Source organism: Camarhynchus parvulus, chromosome 2 (genome assembly GCF_901933205.1).
Source record: "Camarhynchus parvulus chromosome 2, STF_HiC, whole genome shotgun sequence".
Taxonomy (NCBI): domain Eukaryota; kingdom Metazoa; phylum Chordata; class Aves; order Passeriformes; family Thraupidae; genus Camarhynchus; species Camarhynchus parvulus.
This window is the reverse complement of record NC_044572.1, coordinates 40,485,276-40,510,844: the sequence shown is the minus strand read 5'-3', so window position 1 is coordinate 40,510,844 and position 25,569 is coordinate 40,485,276. Positions and strand designations below refer to the sequence as shown.

At 37.5% G+C, this 25,569-nt stretch overlaps 1 protein-coding gene across 5 annotated transcripts in view; it reads right to left on the bottom strand.

The window, feature by feature from the left end:
• The window catches only part of RBMS3 (RNA binding motif single stranded interacting protein 3), a 712,273-nt gene that overhangs the window by 463,696 nt on the left and 223,008 nt on the right, over positions 1–25,569 (bottom strand). The gene's annotated exons all lie outside the window — the stretch shown is intronic.

Below are 25,569 nucleotides of genomic sequence, written 5' to 3'. Positions count from 1 at the left end.
CTTTTGCCAAACCTTTGGGGCTGTTTTTCCTTTGCAAGGTGTCTGACTAAAGTGTCAGCTCTGTTTTCACACTGGACAGCCAACACGCACTGTTTTGTTGGCGCTTTCACTATGCTGAACTATGTGAAAACCAATGCACAGTGTTAAAGGCAGAGCATAGTAGAACTGTATTATTAGCCTCAGCCTCTGAAGCATTTTCATGTCTGTTTATCTCAGTATATGGATAGAATACCTTAGTCAGGGTGGCAACTGTTACTAGATTCACTTTTCCATATCACAGTTACACATGCTGCAAACATACAGAGCCCTATTGTGAGATTTTGTGAGATTTTGTGGTCTGTTTTACTTTACCCTCAGCTGATAGTTCTCATTTATTTCTTGACATCACAATATATCTAATGTGGAAGCTCCTGAGACTAAGAACTTTACTAGGACATAAAAATTGACTGGTTTTGGTTCTTCCTCCATTATGGAGAAATGTTCAATTAGAAATCCCCCAAAGACAGCAAATCTTTAACCTTTGCCATCTTGGCACTTTTAGAAAGTTAACCCATTTTGAATTGTTTCTTGTTAAGCATTGAGGATCAAATTTGCTTATCAGTTTTAAAACTATGGATACATTACTGTCTCTCTCTCAAATTCCTTTTACATCTATAGAGCTATCCACACTTCTAATAAATCTGAGCTGGATCCAAGACTATATTGATCTTCAGACACTGGCTGTGTATATTAATCTCCACTATTTTTCTCAGAGTGTATTTCACTCATTGACGAGGTAATTGGACCACTGGGCAGGTATAATGCTACAACCACAACTATTTCCACAGAAAGCCCCTTTCTGATTGCATTTTAAGTTACTTTTCCCCAAGTCTCTCTCATCGATAAACGTTGACATTTTTGGAACAATGGAGGATTACTTCAATCATGTAGAAAAGGAATATATAAAATTACCAGGCCCTTGTAAAGACTGGCTGGGAAGGTTATAAAAGCAATAAGCACCTGAGTCAGGTAAAAGGTTTGAATATGTGTGTAATGAAGTAATATTTACATAAGTACTCTGTTCTATTCAAATCTGAAATAAGCACCACTATTCAGTTTACGTTTCAACTTGTCAGACTGATCAAAACAGAAGATGTGCATGTGAACTGAAAATTAAGAAGGAAAAATAAAAAACATTCCATCAGGCAGTAATATGTAGTTCATTTTTCAAGTGAGGAAATAATGACTCTGCATGTGTGCCTTTCTGTGGAATGAAGGCCACAGCTTTTGTGAAACTCAGGCAAAGGTAAGACTGGAAGTTAGATTTGTTTCCTTATCCCTTAAGATGGCACATAACAGCTATCCCAAGGATTTCTAGCTGGAAACAAAGGCTGAAAACTCTCCCAAGATTTCAAGGTAACACAGAAGCTAAACTTGAAAAGACTACATCAATATTGGGTCAGTCACACTAGCATCCTCTCACTGCAGGCACTGTGTTGGCCCAATTTCCCTCTCACCAGAAGCCAGAAATCACCAGGTGGTGATATATGCCATGCTTCAACAGGAAGATCTTTTCATTATACTGCTGGGGTCAAGTTTTGAACTCAGATGTATTAGTACAGAGCTACTCTATCAAAACCAGAAGAGCTGTTCCAAATTATTGAGTAAAAGAGAAATTCCAAACTCCACCCTGATATAAGGAGACCATTATTTTATTTTTTGCACATGTACACAGCTATTTTTTGAGACCAAGTATTTAAATTTAAGGAGACCTCAACATGCTTAGACCCCATAAAAGAGAGACTTGGCCTTCCTACATCCTCCTCTGTTCTCCTATCAGAACCTTGCCTGATTTCCCAACTCATGATCATGGCTCTTCAAATGCTCTCCCTCCCAACCCACTTATAAGCACTGAACTAGCAGGAGCTGGAGTCTGAAATGAAATCCTCCAAGCCTGCCTCATGCAAGGCAAGGTCAGATGCCGAGCAGCCAGATCTTGCTAAATTCCTGCTGGCTGCCTTGCACAGCAGCGGGAAAGTGCAAACCAGCTGATTGACAGTGGCTGGCTTCTGCCTCATGCATAGATTGCTCAAATTTAAGGGCAATATATCTGTATTGCAGAAAGGTTTTCTTGGTAAAAGGATTCTCTGTAACACTCAGTAATATGGCAGAATTGAGAACTTGTGTGTCCTTTTGATTCATATTTCAAACCTTTAGCTTCCATTTTGGAGAAGCTGCATGACATAAATCCCTATCTCCCCCTTCCACAGTTTAAGCCAATAAATTCACAGCAACCTGATCACCTATGAACACATAGTTTCCATCTTTCCTCCTGGCTAGCTGCTAAAGTAACCAATTCTTCTCAGAGGGAGTATTTCATGTTCCTCAACTATTCCCATTACTCTTGTCCCTAAGAAATTTCAAAAAGAAGACAGTGCTCAGAAATGGTCATTTAAATGGACCAGCAAGAGTAATGCAGTTTTCATCTTTCCTGAAGACAGTAATTGATTTTATTTAATCACAAATTTCATGCAAGCTATATTTCTGTATAGTCAACCTTCTAACCACTCCCCAAACAATCTCTTTTCAAAAAGAATCCTGTATCTGCCATACCTAAGGATCATACCAAACTTTGAAGTGATTTAACAGCAAACAGCCACTAGCAAAAAAAAAATCATTTGAAACTTCAGAGGCTATAGAAATCCATTGTTTCTTTTAGCTGATTATAAGCTTATAGCTAAGATTATACAAAACAAACTTTAATAATTGCTAAAGAGCAATGAGTATAAATTCAAGCTGTGTCTCACAGAAAAAAATTAAACAGTCTATAAATTGTATCTCATAATAAAATGCAGTAGCTACACTGTGCTAAAAATAAATGATCCTGCCACTATTCTATTGAAATATTTTATTAAATTTCCTGAAGTGTGAGCTAAGGCTCTGGGATTCACCCCACCCAGTAAAGCTGGTTAGAAAGAGAGAGCAGAGACAGCTCACAATTACATAGTTACTAGAAGAAATCCTACATTTTACTTGCAAAAAAGAGCAAAACAGTTCTCTCTGGTGTGTGAAAACACATCCTCTGCCCATTTTAACAGCAGTCAGACAACTGCAAGACATCAAAAATATCTAACTTCCAATTCAGGTTTAAACCCACCAAAATATTTAATTGTTTTTTTCTCAGCCAGCATAAATAAGCATTGCTAGAAGACAGTTTAATAGACCAGAAGCATGGGAAATGAGAAAAATCTTCAGGCTGTTAACAGTTACGAAATACTCTGATTTACATGTAATTGGGATAAGGAAGTCAGACACTGCCAAAGGCTGAAAACTGTTTCAGTGGAAATGTCACTCCACAGGTCCTGTTAACAGCCTGGCCTGAGCCTCTGGCCTGGCCAGAGCCTGTCCAGGTGCTCCTGCATATCCACAGGCAGGGCCAAGAACTTCTCTGTACAGCGCCTGGATCGGGTCACTATGGTTGAATTGACCTTGCTTGCCCCTGAGGCCTCAGGATATCCAGATTGTGAAAAGAGCTAATGGAGCACTAGCAGTCAACATTTTGGAACTGATGGAAACACAAAACTTGACAGTGTCCAAGAAGGAAAGATTATTATCTGCCAAGGAGCAAAATTATGATCAGAATATAAGGCCTGCTTTGCAGAAGTGATTTAACCAAAATTTATCCCATGTAAAGTATAAACTATAATCTATAATTAATAGAAAAGTTGAGTATTGTCTATTTTATATATAGTTCTAATTTTGAAATTTATGAAATATTTTCCCTTACAATTTAAATTTAAAAAATAATTTTCCCTTACATGTCCTCCAGCATGGACAGTTGTCCATCTCACAACATATTACATTGCCCCAGAAAGAAAGAGAAGGAAGATAACAGATATACTGGGAAATGTTTACTTAATGGGACAGAGCTCTTCATACTGTAACAACTCAGTCAGGAGTTCTGATGACATAATCAAAATTACACCTAACTCTTTGTTCAAAAACCAAGGACTTTGCTGTATTTCAATTTTATTCAGAAAATAACAAGGGAATAAGCAGATGTTCTGTTTTTTTTAAATCAAATTCTACCTTGTTTTTTTCTTTTTTTTTTTAATAATGTCTTCTCAGATTTCAAGGTATTTGTTAACACCTGTGAAGGTAGTTGCACATAACCCCAAGAGTTATTGATGACTGATGAAATACTTCTCCGGGAAAATACAGAAATATTTTCAGTTCAAGTGTTTGCTCAGATGAGAGGTTTCAAGTCAGTTGGCAGCACTTCAGTAAAACCTCAGAAAGCACTTGAGCCCTTCTACCATCTTAGCTACTCAATTCTTAACCCTTCAGCCCACGTGTATCTTGACTTCAGTTTCAGTGCAACTAATGGGTATTACAGCCTTTAGTCCTTGGGGCAGTGTCTCTTCCACTTCAAATCCTACAGGGAAAAAAAGGAATCTGAACACACACAGGTAAGGGAATAATGACATTTCCACCAGAATCAGTAATCTCTCTTTTTAAGATATCTTCACTCTCACATGCAACAATTAAATATTCTTTCTCATTTTGCATCAGTAAGTCAATTCCTACTTGGAATTCTAATCTTGGTCTCCAATAATTGTGTACTAAATTATCAAAAATAAATGTTCCTCGGACTGTCCCTCCCAGGAACTGCCATAAAAACCACTGAGAAAAATAGTTTTTCCTATTTTTACTTAGAACTGCTGTGATTCCTCCAGAAACAAAAAGAAACAATAAAAGAAACAATACTCCTGTCTCAGGAAGCACATCAGCTGCAAGCTCTTGGAGGCTGGGAGAGCAGCAGTGTCTGGCCCTTCAAGTTTGCCTTGCTCCCTACCATGTCCTAAGACAACTGTATTGCCACTGGTGAGAAGAGATAACTGGGTAAGACAGATCTTAGTTTTGTTCATTTTACATTCCTGTGTCACAAGTTGCCTGTAACACTATTCATTTTAAGAAGCAAACACCTTGCATGGTTTCTTTGCATAGTTCCTCTCATCCTGCCTGCATGCTGCCCTTACTGCCGGCCCATCATCTCCTTGTGGCCAGCATCACCTCTTCTGCTCTTTTCTCCTTCAACCTGGCAAGGGCACTGGCACCCCTGGCTCTGAATTTATGAAAACAAACCACAACAGCCTCAGGGTGATTTCTCACCAGATAAGCAGGCTATCTTTGAGGTAATATTTTGAGATACAGGCGCAATCTCCTTTACAAACCTCAAACTTTTGGAGAGAACTGGGGAGTCCAAGCACAGTGAATGACAGACAAAGTCACCACATCAGCAAACAAATTGTTCCTGTCCCTTCAGTGGCACAAACTTCCAATCCTGTCCAGATTACCCAAGCCAAATCCACTCCTTGAACTCTGCACTATGAAGAAAATTGTGGGAAAATGCCTCAAAATGGAAAGAAAAAGTCAGAAGCATAAATTGGCAGACCCATACTACTTGCATGAAAGTGAAGGGTAGATACAACGTTAATGTACATATTTGGGGAGTTATATTAGAGACCATTATGTTAAAAGCTGGTTAAAATTGTTACTCTGTCACGGCATTATTAATGAACAGCAGGCAAAACTAAGGATTTTTGAACTCTCCTTCACAAAACCAAAATTCTTCACTTTTTTTTTCCAGTGTCTATTAGAAATTCAGGAAGATAATTTGCTGGTTTTAGGATGGTAAACCACTATCAGAAATATTTAGAACTACCTTAAATTTCCCATGGCATCAAATTCTCAGGGCTATTCCCTTTACACGTTTACTTAGATTTGAAACTACAATTGTGCTTGTGGGTGGCTTATGTAGCTCTCTCAGTTTGCTGTTTATTTACAGCAAATAGAGCTCAAATAGAAAGAGCTTCTCCTTCTGTACCTTAAAATTAATTCGGATAGATGCTCATTATAAGTAGTCTAAAAACTAAAAGACAAAATAAAACAAAAAACCCCACTGCCCTCCCAAGTACAGCATCTCCTTGTATGGCAGGATGTCCATATATGCAGGGAAAGGTGTCTCTTCAACTGGAATGAACTGTCATATTAATGGAAAATGGAAATTTGCTGTTTAAATCTGCAGCTGATTTCTGTATCATCTGAAATACTATAAATTGCATTTCTCATTATGAGGAAAAACAAAGTCACTTGGGAAATTAGTTTTACTTCTCACCTTCTTTGTGTTAAAAATTGCAAAAAGTCTGAAATGAAAAACAGGAATAATTGACAGACTATTTCCCCAGCAAAGGGTTATTATGGGAACACATAAAACTGGACAAGTATTCTAAATTCATCCCAGAAAAAAAAAAAAAGAAGAAAAAAGAAAAAACACTTTTTTGTTTGTTTTATGTAGGTATAAAATAAAAATCTTTTTCTCCTACAGACTACAGACTTGAAAAGACACTCTAAAATGTTCTGTTAAGATCTCACTTATCATCAGTGCTGAATTCAAATGAGTTTCAAGCATACTGAACTATCACTTTGCAACATATTACTTACCCAGGATTACTTTAATTTTCATCCAGTGCTACTAAAAATTCAGCTCTCCTCCTCTGCCACATCATTGTGTACATAATGAACTTTATGATTTCTTACAGGCACAATCTATTGCTTTTGGTTTGACTTTCAGGAAGTTTTCCCCAAGTAATTTTTTCAGCAAGTGAAGAAAGTCTAAATAAAAGAATTTTCCTGATGAGATTTGGCATCTTATTTTATTACAAGACAGGATACTTAGGTTTTTAAAAGATTAATGTTTTGAATAGGTCTTTGCAGAGCATGTGCTTAAGAAGCACTCACCCTCGTGTCACCTCTAATATGTCCAACATCAGTCTTTTGGAATTAAAAAACAAACAAACAAAGAAATAAAAGAAAAACCCTGTGAAACTTCTTTTTGTCATAGATCAGACTTGTGGAGGCTTCCACAGGTCTACAAAAAAAATACTTCACTGACGAGGTCAGATTTAATTTGATTTTGGACTTTGTACTTTGACTTTCAAAGTGAGAGATCCAAGATTTTAGGGGAAAACATCCCAAATGCCGCAGGGTGATCCACATGGGGAGCCACCCTCATCTCTACCTCAGGCAAAAAAAAAAAGTCTCTGTGCACATGAATTTAATGCTGTCTGGGAACTGACAATGCTTTCAGAACATCAGGAAGGCCAATGGCAAGTATTACTGCATCATTCTGATTAGGGGGTAAAATGCTACAGAAAAAAAATAGGGTGAGTAACATCTTCTGGTCCATGTAGAGAGGTGCTAGGTAAGAAGAAGCATGAGTGCCAATCCCAGTAAAGCTCCCCATTTAATTTCATTCCACCTTAGCTCTCCTAAACTGTAAAGGAGATGTTCTCTCATTGAAAACCTCAGGTTAACTCCTAATACTTGTGTCATGCTACAGAATCCTTTTATTAACTAATCTGAAAAATATCATCAACAGAAGCACAGGGGAACATTACAGTTCCTGGGTCTAGAGTCTTGGCTTCTTTCAACAGCCCATGTTACCTCAAAGAGGACAAAAGCAATTTTCAAACAAAAGCAGTGGTGAACATGCATTTTGAGCAGCTATCAAAATAATTACCAAAATATTTACCAAAAATACCCACCAACAAACCCCCAAAACTGAAAAAGTAAGCAAAAGAAACAGCGAAGTAGTTCCATGAGACAGAGCTGAGTGCTGAGAGAAAAGCTGAGGGATGAATTCCAGCTTTGCACAGCTCTGTAAGTGGGTGGTTGTATTAAATATACTTTATTCCAGCATTTTTAAGCATTCTGAACACTTCTAACAAAATAGTTGGAAATAAGAACTATCCACAATTGACAGAACAAATGTAAGCAACAGCAACCGTACAAGCAATTATGTAAAATGTGTCTGGGGAATTTCCTTCCATCAACTAAGAAAACAACACTGAAGAAAACCATATGGGGATGGAGTATAGCATGCAAACATTTTAACTGTTACATCAATAGAAAAGCGTGAGGATTTTTCTTAGATGCCATTTCTTAGAGACTATGCATTCTTCTTCTTTACCGGTTGCAGGAATACTGTTATTTTTACATTCATGGAATTTAAGAGCAGATATAGACGTGAAAGGTGAATTTTCTAACCATATTGAGAAATATTCCAAACATTACTACTTGTCCAGTCTGGAAGTGATGCAGCAGAGTACTATCAAGGCAGCTTCTTAAAATGAATAGTGTGACTACCTAAATTGCATCCTGGAAAGTTAGTTTACTATCATGCAGTACTGCAGGAAAATTATTGCTATGTTACAATTTTATATAGACTTTATTTAATAAAATACTACCAAGCTGAAGAATTTTTTTCTACAAACTTTTAGATTTAGATTGACCTATAATAAAAGCAAATAATTTGTAGGATTTCATTTAGTGATATTTGGAGTCCTTTTAGGATTTACTAAAATATTCAGTGATTTTAATGTCTACAGTAATTAATCTCAGGAAGGCTCTTTGTTGTTCTTGGGGTTTGGGGATTTCTTTGTCTCCTTGGGTTCATTTGTTTTTACTACCGCACATCACTCCCCCCTTCGATACACAAAATCCAATGCAAGCAAAGTGAGTAGCCAAAAATAAGTTCATTTGCAGGGGTACACTCCCATTTGCAGGTTCTGGTCTTTGGATTTTTCATGCTTTGCTGAGCACTTCATTTGGGTTGGCAGATTCGGTGAGTCATATGGTGACAATTCTCATTTTCTGCAGCATCTGAAATGTCCACTTATGGCATCACTGACAGCTAAAATTAGATATTTGGCAAAGCAGTCCTAGGAACTAAGGGCTTGATCAAGTTGCCTAATTATAGCTGCCTAGTGCCATTTGAGATGCCCTGGAGTACCCCCAGCAACCACAGAGACCTGGCAGGTATCACACAAAACCTACAGGAGACCTGTGGTCCTCCAGAGCGGGAGCTGTAGGCAAGGAAGGATAATCCCACATTTCAAAGGGCACAGGACCTTTTGTTTAGCTTCATTTAGGAACTGAACACTATGTGCTTGCCACTGGGATATTGAAGAGATCAATTCTCCTGTCTTGGCTTGTTCTTGCATCACATTCCATGTCTTTGCAGGCGGGTGCATGAACTCTCACTGTTGCTCTGTGCTTGCTCTCTGGCACAGAGCACAAGGAATAAAAAAATATGAAAATAGGTCAGAGCAAGCGTTAATTCTGGAGGGGTGAAAGGGTTGGTAGAGAACCTCTTCCATGGAATCAAAGGGAGGGCTTGCATACTTTCTCCATATTCATCTCATCACTGTTTACTCAGAGGAAAAAAAGAGATCTGCTTAAGGAATTGGTTACGTTAGTTCCTATTGTGTCATGGGTTTTCCTTGGAGGTGTCCAAAGCAGAATCCAGTCTTGCTTAATTTGTGAAATTTGACATGATTTCAGACTGGGGTTGATAAGGTTTGTGTTTAGGGAGTCCTGATGGCATCTCTAAAGATTCTAACTCTTCATCCACCTCTCTTTTCTGACAAGATTGTATAAAAGTAGAATAAAAAATTGCTTTATTCTTCTTTTTCACATTAGGCAGAAAATGGCTTTCTTGAGATTATGCATTTGCACTGGACTCAAGAAAACAGACCCCTGCAGAGCATGAAATGACACTGGGGAATATATTTTCCTTGACATACTGGGCATTTTTCATCTGAGGCAGCTCTCCACCATTCCCTCCCTTTTTTATTTTTAACATAGTTATGCAGCACCTCATATAGCACTCATTCTTATATTCTCCTTAAAAAGAAAATGAGCACCAACAGTACAGAGGGCCAAATAATGTTTATCATAATAAAAACATTATGGTCTCAAGGAAGTAAGCACTATTTGGAAAATGGTATGAAAAATACAATGCTCATGTAGTTTCCCAGTGGCCAAAATTTCAAATTTACTCATGAAGGTGTAAAATATTTCCTAGAAACCTGCTGAAATTACATGAAATCTAATAGTTTGATGCCCAAGGCAGGGCTAATAAACCTTCACTACTTCAGCCCAACAATTCAACTGCCTGAATAAACAATACGCAACAACTACCACAGCTCAAGTGTCTCCTGAATATTAGATCCTTTTCTCCAACAAAATAAATCTCATCGAGGCCAACATTGATTCTGACTGGCATATATTTCTGTTCAGATCAGCAATTTGCTTTTTTTTTAATAAAATCTGAATCAATATACATTGGTCTTACACTTTTCTGATAGGGAAACTGCTTCTAAACCCCTCTGCCTTCTGCATTAACTCAATCTGTTCAGCTGCACAATGGATTGGTTAAGACGATTATTAGTGATATGGCCTAAGTTATTTGCTCACCATCATTATCAAATAGTGCATTCAGAGCATGAGCTAGAAATAGCATGCTTAAAGAGTGGCTAAATGGAACAAATGTTTACAACTAGTGCATAGTTAATGAACAAGGACATTCATTGACGTACTTCCCAGTCAGAAACAGAGATAAAAAGCTTGCTGTTGAGTAAAGATCATTTAAGATATTTCAGGACCCAATGTAGATTGGTGGTGGAATGAAAGCCATGCCAGGAGTTCCTGGCAGTTGGTGACTTCTGTGGGGTGAATTGTCACCACATGGCACATCCTCACAGGCCTATATGCCACCTTGTTCTTGCTTCCATAGAGAAGCTCAGAGGGTGTGGAGCCTCCCTTACTGGAGATATTCAAGAACCACCTGGACACAATCCTGTGCCATGTGCCCTGGGATGGCCCTGCTTGAGCAGGGAGGTCGGACCAAGTGACCCCATTGTGGTCCCTTCCAACCTGACCCATTCTGTGATTCTGTGAAGTCTGGGAAGCATTGTTACTAAGACGTGGGCTGAATGGATACACCCAGAGGTGTTTTGTTAGAGTTGGTTTGGTCTCAGTCTCTAAAAGTTTTAGTGTCTAAATGTTTGAACCATTATACTTCCTTTATAACTGTTGGACGTGTTTTTCTGAAAACAGGGTACAAGAAAATATCTTCAGCTTGACTGAAAAGCACATCACAAATTTATGTCATCTTAATATTAAACCAAGGAAACTTTGTATTTGTTTCAATATTAGAAAATTATAAAGTATAGAAATATATTAATACTCTATTTAATAAATATCAAACATTTAGCAGTCCCAAATAGTTTAAAGTAATTCTAGATAAAAGGGATAAGATCTAGATAGTAGGGATAAGATCTTGAGAATTTTAAAATATAGGTTAGCCTGTTAGACAATATTTTGAACAAATTTTAACAAATTACATTTGGATTAAGTAGATCATATATTAATATATTTATGTCTTATGTTTCAGCTGGGATCTTAAATCTGTCATAATGCTACAGAGAAGAAAAATATTTTAAGATGGATAGAGATGGGACAGTTTGGAGAGAAAATTAAAAGTTTATGAAATGATCTCATATCCCTATGAGAAAAAAAATTACACACTTCTTATTAAAACCCTGTGGCACCTTGATGCAACACTCACTTGAGTAGCATCTGGCAGTGTCAGGTAGAGTTTCTTGAAGACTCAGATCTTTTAGCTTCTAAAATAGTAACAAATAACCCAAACCAGTCTTTTTTTCTGAATCACCATAGCAGGATTAAACAATCTGTACAGAGAAGCAGATTTTTCAAGAAATTTTTTATGTATGACAGTAGAGAAATGATGTGGCATCTAAATCACTAATATAAATCTGGTGAAAATGTCACTTTATTTGCTATGTGTGTTGTTTAAAAGTAAGCACACAAAGAATTTGACAATCTGAATCTTCTGTTTATCTGAGAAACTGTACACCTATTCCTTATACTTGGAGAGAGATTTCCTGTCAGCATTCATGAATTTCTCTCTTGACCCTGAGCAGCAAGAGATATATTGCAAAGGCAAATGTTTAAAGTTTATATCAATATACACGTGGGACAAAGGTAATTTACTCAGTGAAGGAAGAACCCCCTGCTACATTTAATCATGCTCAAGTACATGGGAAAGTGCCCTTACAGCTGTTGTTTCTCTCTGCCTTTTTAACCCAACTGTTGAGAAGCCCTTTTCTTTTCATGAAACACCTTAAACCCAAAGCCTAATTAAACTAGTAAAACAGCACTAAACCTGGTGGGCAGACTTATCTCCAGTCACTACAGTTTGCAATTAGATTTTGGGTGAGGGTACAGGAAATCAATGTTATGTTCACCCCTTAATGAGAACATAAACACTTCCATATTAAAGGATTATTTTCTTAAAATCCCCACAGGTAGGCAGGGGATTCTTGCACCTGTGAAAGAACAGAAACATAGCCAAGAAAATAGTGGGAAAAAAAAAAAAAAATCTCTGCCTCATGTGGAAAAGGTGTTTTCCTTTCTCCCATGATCTCAAGAAAAGCCAGATAAGGACAGAAAATAAAACTATGTATACATGTGGTCAAAGCAACAAGGTCAGGGCAAAACTCAGAGCCATTTTTCCCCTTTAGAACCATCTGAATCAGGTGGTTTCATTGTTTCAGTGTACTGATACAATAGATAATAAAGACACAAAGACAAAGAAGTCCATATGGGCATCAAACACCTCCTACTTTTGATCATCAGTGAACACAAACTGGAATGTCTTGGTGGAGGCCAGTGGGACTTCATCACCTCTGATCATGAGAGCCTGGCTGATTGTATTCTCCAGACAGAATCTGCAAGTGTATATTTTGGGGCTTTTAGAGAGGCAAAAGCGAAAGTGAAATACCTGTGGGAGACATTCTGCACAACAATAAAGACTGGAATCTGCATTATGAATGTCCAATAGCAAGGAGTCTCACACTCAGCTGCAGATCTGCTGGTACCAACACCATCACTGAACATCCCTGTAGTTAGAGACTTCATGGAAGAAACCTTCCTTTCCTCATGGAATTTAGGAATTGTATAAAGCAAGAAAAAAGCTTCTCCTTACAGTGTGTAATTTGCACAGAATGACTCTCAAGTTTCTCCTCCAGTCCCCTGTTTGGACCAGCAACTAATACTTTGTGATCACTAGCCTTGTTTACTCCAGCTTTTCAATTCCATTTTATTCACTGTCATTTAAAATAGAATGAACTATTTTTATTTTGGATGTAGTAAAATTAGATGGTTTTATTCTTCTAGACATATGACTCCTAAAAATGTATAGGGCTGGTTTAAAAAGCATTCATTGAGTGGGAATGACATTTCTGTTGGGTCTTAGGTTTTCAGTGAGCAAGGGAGACAAGGTACTGAGTTTTTGAGAACAAATTTAAATATGGAAATGAAAAGTCCTTAAGAATGTTATAGCTAACAATGTAAGTTCCCTTTAGCTCTTTTGCTGAAGGAGATTATATTTCGGTTTTTTCCCTCCTTCTTTATATTTTACATGTTGTTTACAGACAGTTTAGCTGTTTTCCCCAAAATATAATCTGACTGGCATTCTTCTTTCTGTGTGGGTTTATTCTTCCTTTTACAGAGGCAAAAAATCTTTACACTCCCCCCCTGCTTTTTTTTGGTCTTAAATAAGGAAAAATGTTTTCAACCATGCCAGTTACTCTATCTAGAGGGACCATGACCAACACAGACACCCCTTATGAGGTTAACAAGACTAGAAAAAGGTGTTTATTCACATGGAGCATCTTACAATAAAATATCAAAATTGGATGTAGTCATTCAAATAATTTAATTTTGTTTTAGTCAGTTAACAAGGTTTCAATGCTAGTTGCCCTTTAAAAAGTAGTTACTCATGAAGCCATACAACTTAGCCATCACAAAAACACTAACAGGCTTAGTTTTCTTTTATGTGATTTTTTTGTTTGTTTGTTTGTTTTTGGCTTCACTAACATTTCAAGAAAAACAAATTGATTGCCATGTGGTACAGTCAGTCCTGCTATGGCAGCACAGCCTTTTATTCCCAAATTCTGAGATTTTTTTTAGATTTAAACAGTAGAGTGATTTTCTCTGAAGGGAATTATACATCTTACCATAAGCAGACACAGTTTCCATAGTCAGTTTCCCTACTGTACTATGCTTGGCTGTAAGAACAACAAATTGAATGCTTATCCTCCTTCTATTGCCCCTTTTACCTTGAGTTAACTCCTCGTAAAAAAAAAAATAAGCAGAGGGGAGGGGGGGAAGGTATGGGGGGGGTGTGGAGGGAGACCAAATAAGTCATGGCAGAGAATCACAAAATTACTCCATTTTACGTTTCAGAAAAGCCAAGATGACCAAACTCCTGTTTCAGACACCCTCTATTGGAAAGCATCAAGTTTATGTCTCTGTTCCTGATGTAACTGCGTACAGGAGGAAGTGGGGAAGCATGAACATCTAACTGCCAGAAGAGACTGGTATCTATTCCATAGATCAATTGTCTTGCATTTCAAGGGAGAAAAAGATTTGATGAATAAGTTCATCTGAGTTTGTTGACTATGAGGAGCAAAAAGGACTGTTCAAAATTACACAACATCCCTTTAGCATCACACCAGACCTCATAGGTTTCTCTGGGAAGGTAGAAGTGTCATAAACTTATCAGCAAGTAAAAATAGGGACTGAAATGAAAAGACTTTACTACGTACAAGCAGTAACCTAACTTATTTGCCCCACAAGTGGGATTTTTTTTTTAATTTGAATTAAATAGCTTTAAAATAAATCTGTTCCTTTTGTGTAATTCTCATGTAATAAGTATAATGGGACAAGGCTGCTCTGCAGTTCTATGTGACCACAGCTAGAAACTGTTTGTTTACCCAATGCAGAATTTTGTTCTGTAAGCAGATCTCTTCTAGTTATTAAGTTATTAATTACATATTGAATATATTCACTGTGTGCTGAAACCTCTATGTAGCCTGAGTATCTTAACTCAGTGGTGGACAGGTTTGCTCTTTTAGGAAAGGGTGAGAACTTTCACTCTTCAGAAATAGATTCTGAGCTACACTTCTGAAATCTTGGTCCCCATTTTCATCACAATGAAAGAAAAAAATATTAAATTATCTAAGTAACAATGGATCCACAATCACTGCTTTAAAATCTACATCCCAATGAACTAGTTGGGAAATGCTAACACATCCTTTTCCTCACATAGCAGTGCCAAGAGATTTTTAAAAGACTGAAAAGGCAATTCTATCAAGCTTCAATATATAATTAATTCTTTTGCTTTCCAACTCCCAAACAAAATATTAAGATAAACAGCTTGACTTGGTATCAGGCATTGTTCATCGTATGCTCTCCTTTACAATGCTACAGCTTTCACAGTTCTGTTTGTCTTGCATAATGTACCGTATGTGGGGCAGTGAATTACATTCCTTTCTAAGAGACCATGCTGAATTACTATTTCTTTCCCAGGACTCAGAGGTGAATAATTGCACCTGTCCTCCTTAAGCAGACAAAAGACATTAAGCAGCAGCCAAATGGAAAGAAAGATTTAAAAAGAAAATCACTTTATAGTTTGGCAGGAAAACAACTCAATCCAACCTTTCACCCAGCTGTATACAATATGAGGATTTCTACAAGCGCAGCTTCTGAAGAAAATGAAGTCTTCAAAGAGAGACTGCTCTAATAACAAAGCAAAAAATTGAGGTGCTTTCTAGAAGTTTAAAAGATCCTACTTTTGAAATAAATCACTGACAATACAAAAAGGAAAAAAAAGTAAGAAAAAAGCTCAATGACACATCTAAGTGTTTGTGGGCAAATGTTCTCATTCACAGGATACAAACAAAGAAATAGAGTAGGATGGGGGAGCAAACAAAACCACATGGCTTTTCCAAGACCACACAGAGATGCAGGAGGAGAACCTAGCACACACAGAGCAGAAGTGAAGATGCTGGAACTTCCTGACAACCTTGACACTGTGTCACAGGTTTGTGGTATCATTTAGGCTGGGAAAGACCTTTAAGACAGAGCCCAACTGTAAAGAATTTGTGACCATGCTGAACATAAAGGCTGGGTTTTGCTCTCCCTGAGTGCAAGCAGCCGGCAGAGAGATCTGCAGCAGCTCTGGTTTCAGCAGAGCAAGCCATGCTGGCAGGCATCCAGGGACAGGTCACCAGGGCAGAAGGACAGAGCCTCAACAGAGTATTTGCCTTTGGTGCCAGGAAATTCCTAGCACCTGACCATGCCAGAGGGCTAATGCTCAAAAAGATGAGAAAAAAGCTTGAAAGGTGAAAATACTGAAGAGAATCTCTGCAAAGACCTTTGTAATATTTCCAGACCCTTACGATCCTTTTCCTCTTGCATGGAAGCTGAGTGTATACCCAAGAAAGAAAGGTATTTGTATAAATGGAAAAATATTCTGCTCCATTTGTATAAATGGAAAAATATTCTGCTCCTTTTGAAACCTAAAGGTTGTCAGTCTCTTCAGCAAAAATCCAGGCAGTCCATCTTACAGCTAAAAAGTTAAATGCCATGGAAAACTACATTAAAATATTAACAGCCCCCAAATAAAATAAAAGCAGGAAAAAAGGAAACAAAGGAGTGATGCCTTGAGGGGAGATGCCCTTGCAAAAAGCAAGCCTCTTTTCCCAAAAGCACAAATGCCTGTATTTGACATCCTTAATGAGAACCTGATACAGCTTAGATGAGAGACACTGGTGGAAAGCAGAGAACATAACTAACCATACCTGCTTTCAGCTAGAACCTTTGGGTTTCACTAAAACACCTCTATCACCTTATAGTTACTGGTTTTAGAACAAAAGCAAACACTGCCTAGTTATATACTTGGAAAAAATACAGAAAAGAGGCAGGTTTGACAGAAAAGGTATCAACTTGGAATGACTGAAAACCAAAGCTTACTGCCATTCTTTTCCTCTAACAGCTTAGGGTAGGATCTCTTTCAGTGCTATTGTTTCTCTTCCTATTTTCTGTTCCATCTAGTTACATGCCTTGTGATAGGGACTTTCTTTTACAGTATTTTGTGATACAAATCTGAGGTCAATAGAGTCCTTATCAAGGAAAAAGTCAACAGAGCACTGTGATGAATTGTTTCCTGGATTTCAGAAATAAAGCCTGTTATTTTGTGGATCTGTTTTTCCTCTCAAAAACTCCAACTCCCTCCTTCAAGAGTGATGCAGAAATACCTTCTACACAACACCTTCAGTCTCCTCAAAATGAAATTCTCCCACAGAAACCTTAAAACTGGACAAAAGTAGAGAAATTAATGAAAAACTTGCCCAAGACTGATACACAGATCACAATGTCTCTCAGGTGTTTCTTTTAGAGGAAACCCAGCTAATAAAAGCAAAAGCAAACATTCAACAAAGGTGACAAAGATGAAAAAGGTGACAAAGATGAAAATTTAGATTGCTTAAAAAATTAGGCATGCAAAGAACTCTAGAATTTTGATCTTTTTTAGATCATGTGCTCTCAGTGTTTAAATCACTGCTGGAACACATGTCAGAAATCAGCAAGGGACAAATGATCTTTGGTCAGCATTTAGATTTACAGTAAAGCAACATTTGAAATTTATCAAGGGTAAAAAACCTGAAATGTCATCAAAAGAACATTTCAATTTTGACAAATCAATATTTCCCACAGACATGCATTTCTTCCATCTCCCTTTGTAAACAGAACTCCCTGTCAACAGTGCTGCTGAATAGCATCCCTGGTGTAAATAAATCCCCAAGGCAAGGTCTAAGGGCAAAAGGAAAGTTTCATCCCTTATACCTTCACTGAATTGCGTGGGTTTATATTAAATCAATAACCCCAATTAAAATTAAGAGAGAAGAGTCCATCAGCAAAATGATTTGAAGCAGTGTTTGCTCAGACTAGTCCAAAACTCTTCACCCTTGGAGGCTGCAATACAAGGAAGTTGCCTGAGCGTGTTAATTATTTAAAATGAAAGCAACACAGTTGCTGGCCTTTTGCGATAATCAATCTTTCAAAAAGTGTCAGCTGTCTCCAAAACATGTGACAGGTTGGCAGTTTGTAGCATCTACTGTCAAGCCCTAATACCAGGATTTTCTCTGGAGCCTGAAGGAACTCATCACCTTAACTAACAAATCCTAAAGACAACCTGTCTGGCTTGCTGAAAATGAGATGGAGAAGCTAAATTAGAACCATACATCTCCTATTTGCTAAATTAAAGCAGAAAACCAAAACAAACACTGGAAGCGTGTATATACATATATATATATATAGACGCACATTCATGAACACAGACAGAAATGCATCTAGAGATATGTATAGGTGGCTATATATCTGTAGCTGTAAATTATAGACATTTACTAAGATCTGTATTTTCTGCCTCCTACAAGTCTATTTTACAGTCTAAATTTAGGGAATTTTCTTCTCTTAAAAAAAAGAAAATAAGAAAGGAAGAAAAAAACATCATCTGGTTTGGGTTTTTAAAGTCTATTAAAACTACCATCTTTCCGTCTCTTCTTCCACTTGAGTACACAAGAATAAAAAATGTAGAATCAGCAAGAAAATTCTTGCTTCCCATAGAGTCTGTCTATAAACAAAAAGTTCCCATCTCCAAAATGGTTAACTTTATTAGCATTTGGAGGTGATGAGAAACTTTCCAGGAGCAGTCATTTTAGCGATAAATAAGTGCTTTGGCTATATCTGTGTAAGTACTTTCAGTAATTTCAAAGATCTCAGTTATACTTCCAACGAAGAAATCTTTCTTCTTAAAAATAAGGGCACTAGTTATTTACAGGGGACTTTTTTCCTAATCCTGCTAGCATAAATTGTTGAAAAAAAAAATTGTCCTGTGCTTTTTGCATAAAATTTGACTTTTTTCTGTTAAACACACAGGAAACAAATCAATAAAAGGCATCAACAAACATCAATCTACAAAATTATTAATCTGTTAAGATTAAGAGAAACAATGACAAAACATAATATGTGTGTTGTGTAAATGAGTAGAGGGTGCTGGAAAAAATAACATTAAAACAACACTTACAAATTAAAAAACCAACATTCTGAAACCAAACATTTCTAAGCTCACTTACATGGAACTTCTTCATTTCCCCAGACTTTCTGAAAAATATTTGTTGCAAGTCAGTTGAAGGGTTTTGTGTTATCAGTGCTCTCCCTCCCCTCTGAGAGGCACTGCCCTTTTGGAGCAGGGCATTCAACTTCAAATTGTAATTACCATCCACCAAAAATACTCCAGAACAGAAAAACTCACTAGGCCAACCTGAGCCACCACTGGGCAGTGGCCTTTCACTCACTCCACAGATCTGGCAGGCACCATCCACAGCACTGTCCCTTTGCAGGAGCCAAGCAGAGCCACAGGCAGCATTTAACACAATTATTACAGCATCATGTACACGTTTTTAAATAAAACTACTCTTTGAGGTAAAATACAGTTTAACTACTTTGGCTAGAGTTCTATATTGCTGCTGACTTTTCCCTACAACCCTTCACTAAAGTTCCATTTGAAAGCTTAATACACAAAACGAATATGCTGGGTAACTCAAAGGCGGAATGTAAAACCCATTGGTGGATTTTGTGATTTATTTTTTTTTTTAAGGCCTGGCCAAGTTTTAATGGGCTGTCACACACAAATTATTATGAAAGCACTACAATGAACTGAGCTGATAAGCTGATCTGATCAGAATTAACTGCATGTGATTGCTGCTTTGAAAAGCTGGCCTAAAGAGGCAGCATTGAAAGCAATCTCACAAGTCACTGGTACCGCTTGCCTCAGCTATAAGTAAGCACAGATGGTGAGAAAAGTTAATTAAGAGATATATTTGTTTGGGGGTTTGAAATTTCCACCCTCTCTTCTCCAAAGAAGCCAAGCCACAGTGAAAATGTGTTTTACATTAACGGCCTAATAAGTTCATGTTTTTGAGGTTCTGTTCCTGTAGATGGAGGTAATAGATAAACAGAATAAATAATTTATGTCAGCAGTTAGCATATGGATTTGCAGCTGATCACTAAGCTACTCATTGCACCTGATAGCTACATCTCGTCAATTAAAAATATTCCTTTCTCCACAATCCTTCATTACTTTTCTCCTAACTGACACAGCTTCTCTCTTACAGCACAACTGTACCTAGCAATGGAGATGTCATCCTCTTGATTCCCACTTTAATGACTGCCTCTTCATTTTATACTCTCACTTGTTCTTGCAGGATTTCACGAGGAACATGTCAACAACTACATAAAACAGTTTCTAGTGATACACTTCTCTTTTACTTCTGGCTGGAGCTCTCTTTCCTACTTCTTTCCAGCCAGTGCTTGATCTTTCCCCAGATTTATTAATGGGGGAAAGCTGGGGCTGTTGCCAGCTTTAGAATATCAAAACACATCCTTTACACTTTATTTACTGTAAGACTGTGACCAAAGTGACATCTGGCAGATATTTTGCTCGATGGTCCTTCAACAGCATATAATTTCTTGGGCCCATTTCCACTTTTTTTTCATCTGTGGCCATTATAATGACAAGGGCCAGTAGCACCAAAGAAATACTGGCTAGAGAATGGTAGGGAGCAATCTCACATGAAAGGCCTATGAAGGTAAGAAAGGGTTAACACCAAGGACAGAGAAAGCCAAGACTTCAGAACTGCAAGTGTAATTGAGAGGTTCTTAGAGAGACACTTCCAATTCATGCCTACTGTACTATTTATTTCCATTCCCATCACTGCTGATTATAAGGATGTGCATGTGTAAAAAGAAGTTTCTTCCTCTCTAATCAGACCAGCTCTACTCCACGAATCCACAATCCACTGTTCGTGACATTACAAAATGAATCAGGCAGGAGGCTCAAGTCAGATCAGAAAGTGACAGCTTTTGTTTAAACAGATATCTCGGAAATTAGTGATGACAGGATTATACTGCATAAGCATTTCACTCTTTGCACTTTCTCTCTAAGGAGAGGTGCAACAGAATTACTCACTGGAAAGATCTTAGTATTAAAAAAACACAAACCAAACTTGTTCGCTGATCTTTTCTACTTATATTTCAAGAGAAATAAAGGTCTGTTTGGAACAGGACACTCATGCTATATATTGCATACTTCCTGAATTTAAAGAAAGATGCTTCTTAAAACATTACATTATAATTTATGGTCATATCATATTTGGTATGATGGGTGAATTTGGTATGCATCAGTAAATTGCTTCTGCCAGTCTTATTTTGTTGTTATAGAACCAACTTTGAGTAGAATATTTCACTTACAAAAATGCGTTCCCTAATTAGGTTTACATTTCAGAGAAAAGGATCACATCAGAAAATTGATAACCAACTCCAGCCCTGCACTGAGAACCTTCCTACATCATTCTGCAAAGATTTTAGCCAAAAGCTTGCTCTGTGTTATATATATATATATATATATATATATAAATGTATATATATACACTTAAAACTAATAACTTAGCCATTATATATATGTATACATATAAATTGATAATTGTATCTCACACCCCCAGGTGGTTCCTAAACATTGTATTATTTAATCCCATAAAAATGGCAGGTTTTCTAATTTTATAAATGTATACAAAATAAGTTGTTTAAGCAATCAATCACTGAGAGCTCACTACAGATGTTAATCCAATTTGTGTGGTAATGATCAGAACAGTCAGTTTACATAAAGCATTACAGCTGTGCAATGCTGCAGTCCGGCAGTTCTGTCATCAGCAATGAGGCTTACCTACCTGGAACTGGAAATTTTTCCGATGGACTCTGCATAGTCATGCTGACAGTGAGTAAGCCCTTCCATTAGACTTGTCTACAGTGACAGCCTTGCTCCCTTTCTGCTTTTCTATCCAAGGATTGTCAGTGGAAATGTGTAAAAGGAGTTACAGCTCCTTCTACTGGGTCTTAAGGTTTCTAAGATTAAAGATTTGAGATCCTACTAGGGCTTGCAAAATTGAGTGGAAGAATGCCAGTAGTGTCTCATAGCACTCTGCATCACTTTTTTTTAAATTCTGCTTTTCACATTCCAACTAACAGCATAATTTCAGAAGCAATCACGCATTTAAAGAAGCAGTAGAAAGAAGTCTGGGGACAGACTGTTGGAATGGGGACTGCTATGCAAACTGATTGTCTGATCCGTATATGACATCTCAGATGTAACAGCTTGTAAACATTATGTGTAGAGCTCCAAATAATAACTCTACAGATTTAACCAATCATGCTTTGAAGGCTGTCACTGATCTAGTGGAGCATGACCAAATCCTGTTAGAGTGCAGAATAGATTCTAGCTGAAAGTCTTACACACGCTGGGTTGGGTATCTAGATAAGGATTTCAAAGACATTGTGCATGCTACAGAGATGTATGCACATGGAGAAATTAATACACACAGCTAAATTCACCACCCCACGGGCGTACAACAAAGGTTTCAAACCCTGCAGGGTAAAACACTCTGTAGCAGTTCTGTCTGCTCTGTCAGAGAGGATCACATGGCCAAATTCCTTCATAAGTAAGGACTGACTTTTACAAAGGTGAGCATGGCAGGTATCTGAGACTGCTACATGAATATCCAAGAAAGGCATAAGACTCCCTTACAATTTCAGCTGGAATACTCCAAAGCTGATGAGATCTGTGTTTGTTTTCTCACTTGACAGATTAATTCCTTTAAAACAACAGTACAGTCTAAGTAGTTCATTTGTTAGAGTTAATTCAATGAACAAGATTTCTGAAGATCTGTGAAATTCTATCATCCTTCCAGCAAAATGTGGAGAAAAGGAAATGAAGTGAGTCTTTAAGACTTTTGAAAAAGCATGAGTAGGAAGCCAGTGTAGATGTGAAAGTGCTCAAAGGACACTATCATGAAAAGGTTCCTATCTTGCCCAGCAGGAATAATCAGGATTACTTTGTCTATTTTTTATCTTCCTGTGTGAAGAAAGTTCAAGAGAAAAACATGACTAGGTGTCTTTTCCTATTCTGAGCAATACATGCTATATTTTTCTGGCTGTAAGCCTCTGAGTGTGAATGCCAGAAGAATTTCAAGCTCCCAATATCAAAAATAATTTACTATGTAAGGACCATCTACCACATTATCATTTATATTAGTGTACACAGATCCTGCGGGGTATCCTGCTTCCCAGTATAGCTAGAAATTAGCACCTTCTTGTTTGTTCAAAAACTGCATTGCACTGTTGACTAGGTTAGTATGAAGTCTGTTTTTCCCTTAGATAATTCAAGAGCTGAAAAATTACCCTGTTTAAACAAACTTCCTGTTCCTTTCTCTCCTAGGGTGGAAAGACTGTTTTTAATCAATGGTTGCAGTACTATGGAAGAGAGATGCCAAGGGTGCTCTCACTTAAAACAAAATAAAAACCCCACCTTTGGCTCTGACATGCTCAGGACCAGCCAGAGTCATAAAGGTCTCTTAACACTGCACTGTGTAAGATATTTTTTCTTTCATTTAGATTTAAAAGAAAAAAGAATTAGAGAATTGATTTTTTTCTTTTTCAGTTACATTTGGCCCCATTAAAATTAATCTTTTTTTGTCTCCTTCAGCTTTTCTCCAAACAGTAGAGAAATCCAAAGCTTTTGTCTTGGCACTGTCTTCAGGGACTAATATCTTTAAGTACTCCAAGGGTAGATCCAACTCCCTGACATTTGTCTGCCTTGAACTTGCACAGTGCTTGTAAGTTTGTTAGCCTCCAAAGTGTCAAGGAACTGCAATGATCTTTAGACATATTCTATGTGGGAGGTTTTGCAGAAACAGCTTCATACAGCTCTACAACCTACAAGTTGTTCTGCTGAACCTGTGTCAGATGAGGGCAAATAAAATCCTCTGAAGTAAAGTAGGTATCCAGTTGAGCACATAATACTGGAAAGATTCACAAATAAAGGAAGTCCCCTGTATCCAGCTTTTATTATTTTAATTTACCATAAAAAGGTTGGTTTGAGCCACAGATTAAACAAATCCAAGTGAGAAACAAGAACCAGACTAAGTATAACTTTATCATATACAATGAAACAGATATCCAACCAAATATTAAGGCTTTTTTTTTCTCTTGGAAACTTGAAATTTATTTGATGCTGCAGCTGAATTTCCTGGAGTGCCTTGCCCAGGCCCTGCTTATGGACTCCCTTAGAGAATACAGAAGTAGGGAAGGTATGGAAAAAGCGTGTGATCACAGTGGTAGGCACTGCAATGGCAACTAACCTGCTACAGCTTCTTACCACCGGCTTAAGAAATCTGTCCAATCTCTGCTGAGTAGCACTGCAACAGCTCCTCAGATGAGCCAGAACCAAGAAATGTGTCAAGTTTTGCAAATGTTTGAACCCAGGGACACTGAGGGCAGGGCAATCTGCACAAAGGTTTGTGCAATTCTGCACATTCTAAAATCTCGGCTTTCCAGCAATCAGATAAATCAACTTCCAGACTGATGTATCATTTCCAGTGACTACATATTAAGATGCTCAATGAAAACAAATATTGTACAGATTGTATGTGTACAACCTACAGATAATGTACTACAATTCTAGTGGAGCTACCCTTCTTTAGTCTGAACAAAAAAAAAGGAACTGTGGAATTAGCTTGAAAAGACTGAAATTTCAATTTAAATTTTAAGCTCTCTTCCAGGAAGCACAGCATTCTTCTTGTATGCTCTTTTGCTAAGCGGAGTCAAAGCTTGAGTCACAGAGGGGATAGTGTTTATTCTAACTGATCAAAGTTAAGGAGCAGTTAATGATTTGAATATCCACAGTTTAAGATAAATTAAGCTGTCATGGGATTCTTTTTGAGCCATCATTCTAAACAAGGAAAATATCTGTGCCCTTGTGATGTCAAATACTTTTTATTTCTTCACAACAGTTTTTATCATTTTCAATGACACCATAATGGAAGTGAGCAAACAGAAGAATCCATAGGGATGTTTAATTTATTCTGAGAACTCATCATCCCAGAAAAAAGTAAGATTTTACAAATTTATTCCTCCCCTTTATTTCAATTACCATGTTAATGTTTGAGACAATTTCAACCCAAACTTCTAGCCAGAAGTCTGCTGGCAGGTAAGATAGCAAATCTAAATCAAATCACAAAGATCTTGCAATAAGACTGCACAGCACAATTTTCATTCTTTACCAAAAGCTGCACTTTCCCATTTCCCTACTGGAATTCACTATAGGATGGCAAAATTTCATTACATACGCACCGCAGGAGGTTAAGATGCTGTGTCTTTTAAGAAGTTCTATAACCAAATGTCCAAAGCTAAGTTCAAATCCAAACATTAAAACAACGAAGTGTGGAGTGGGGAAGAAAGGAAGATTGCTTACAGTACTGAGATTTTCCCCCATTAACTCTCTTGGGGTCTTTCAAAACCAGAAACTACATGAATGAAAGGGCTCTGCTATAAGCAGTCAACAATACCAATATGACAAAATTCACCATTAGCCTACAGTTGTGACCCTTTCATGACTGTCAAATTAAAACACACAACAACACTGAGCCACCCTTCCACATTCTTTTTGGCCACCAGTTCACTCAATTATAGAAGACCAGTAGTCTTTGCTTAGCAACAAGATTGCATGTTCACCACTGATCACATTAATGATAAAGCAGTGAGTCAAAACAAATCTAATGATGAGAAGAGATGCTCTTCTTCTCTGACTAATCCACACAATTTAAAAAGTCTGAAATAGAAAGAATAATTGATTCATCTTACAGGCTCACCAGAAACAGAAATGAGGCCATCTGTAATACTGCTTTTCAAACTATGTTTCTGACACCA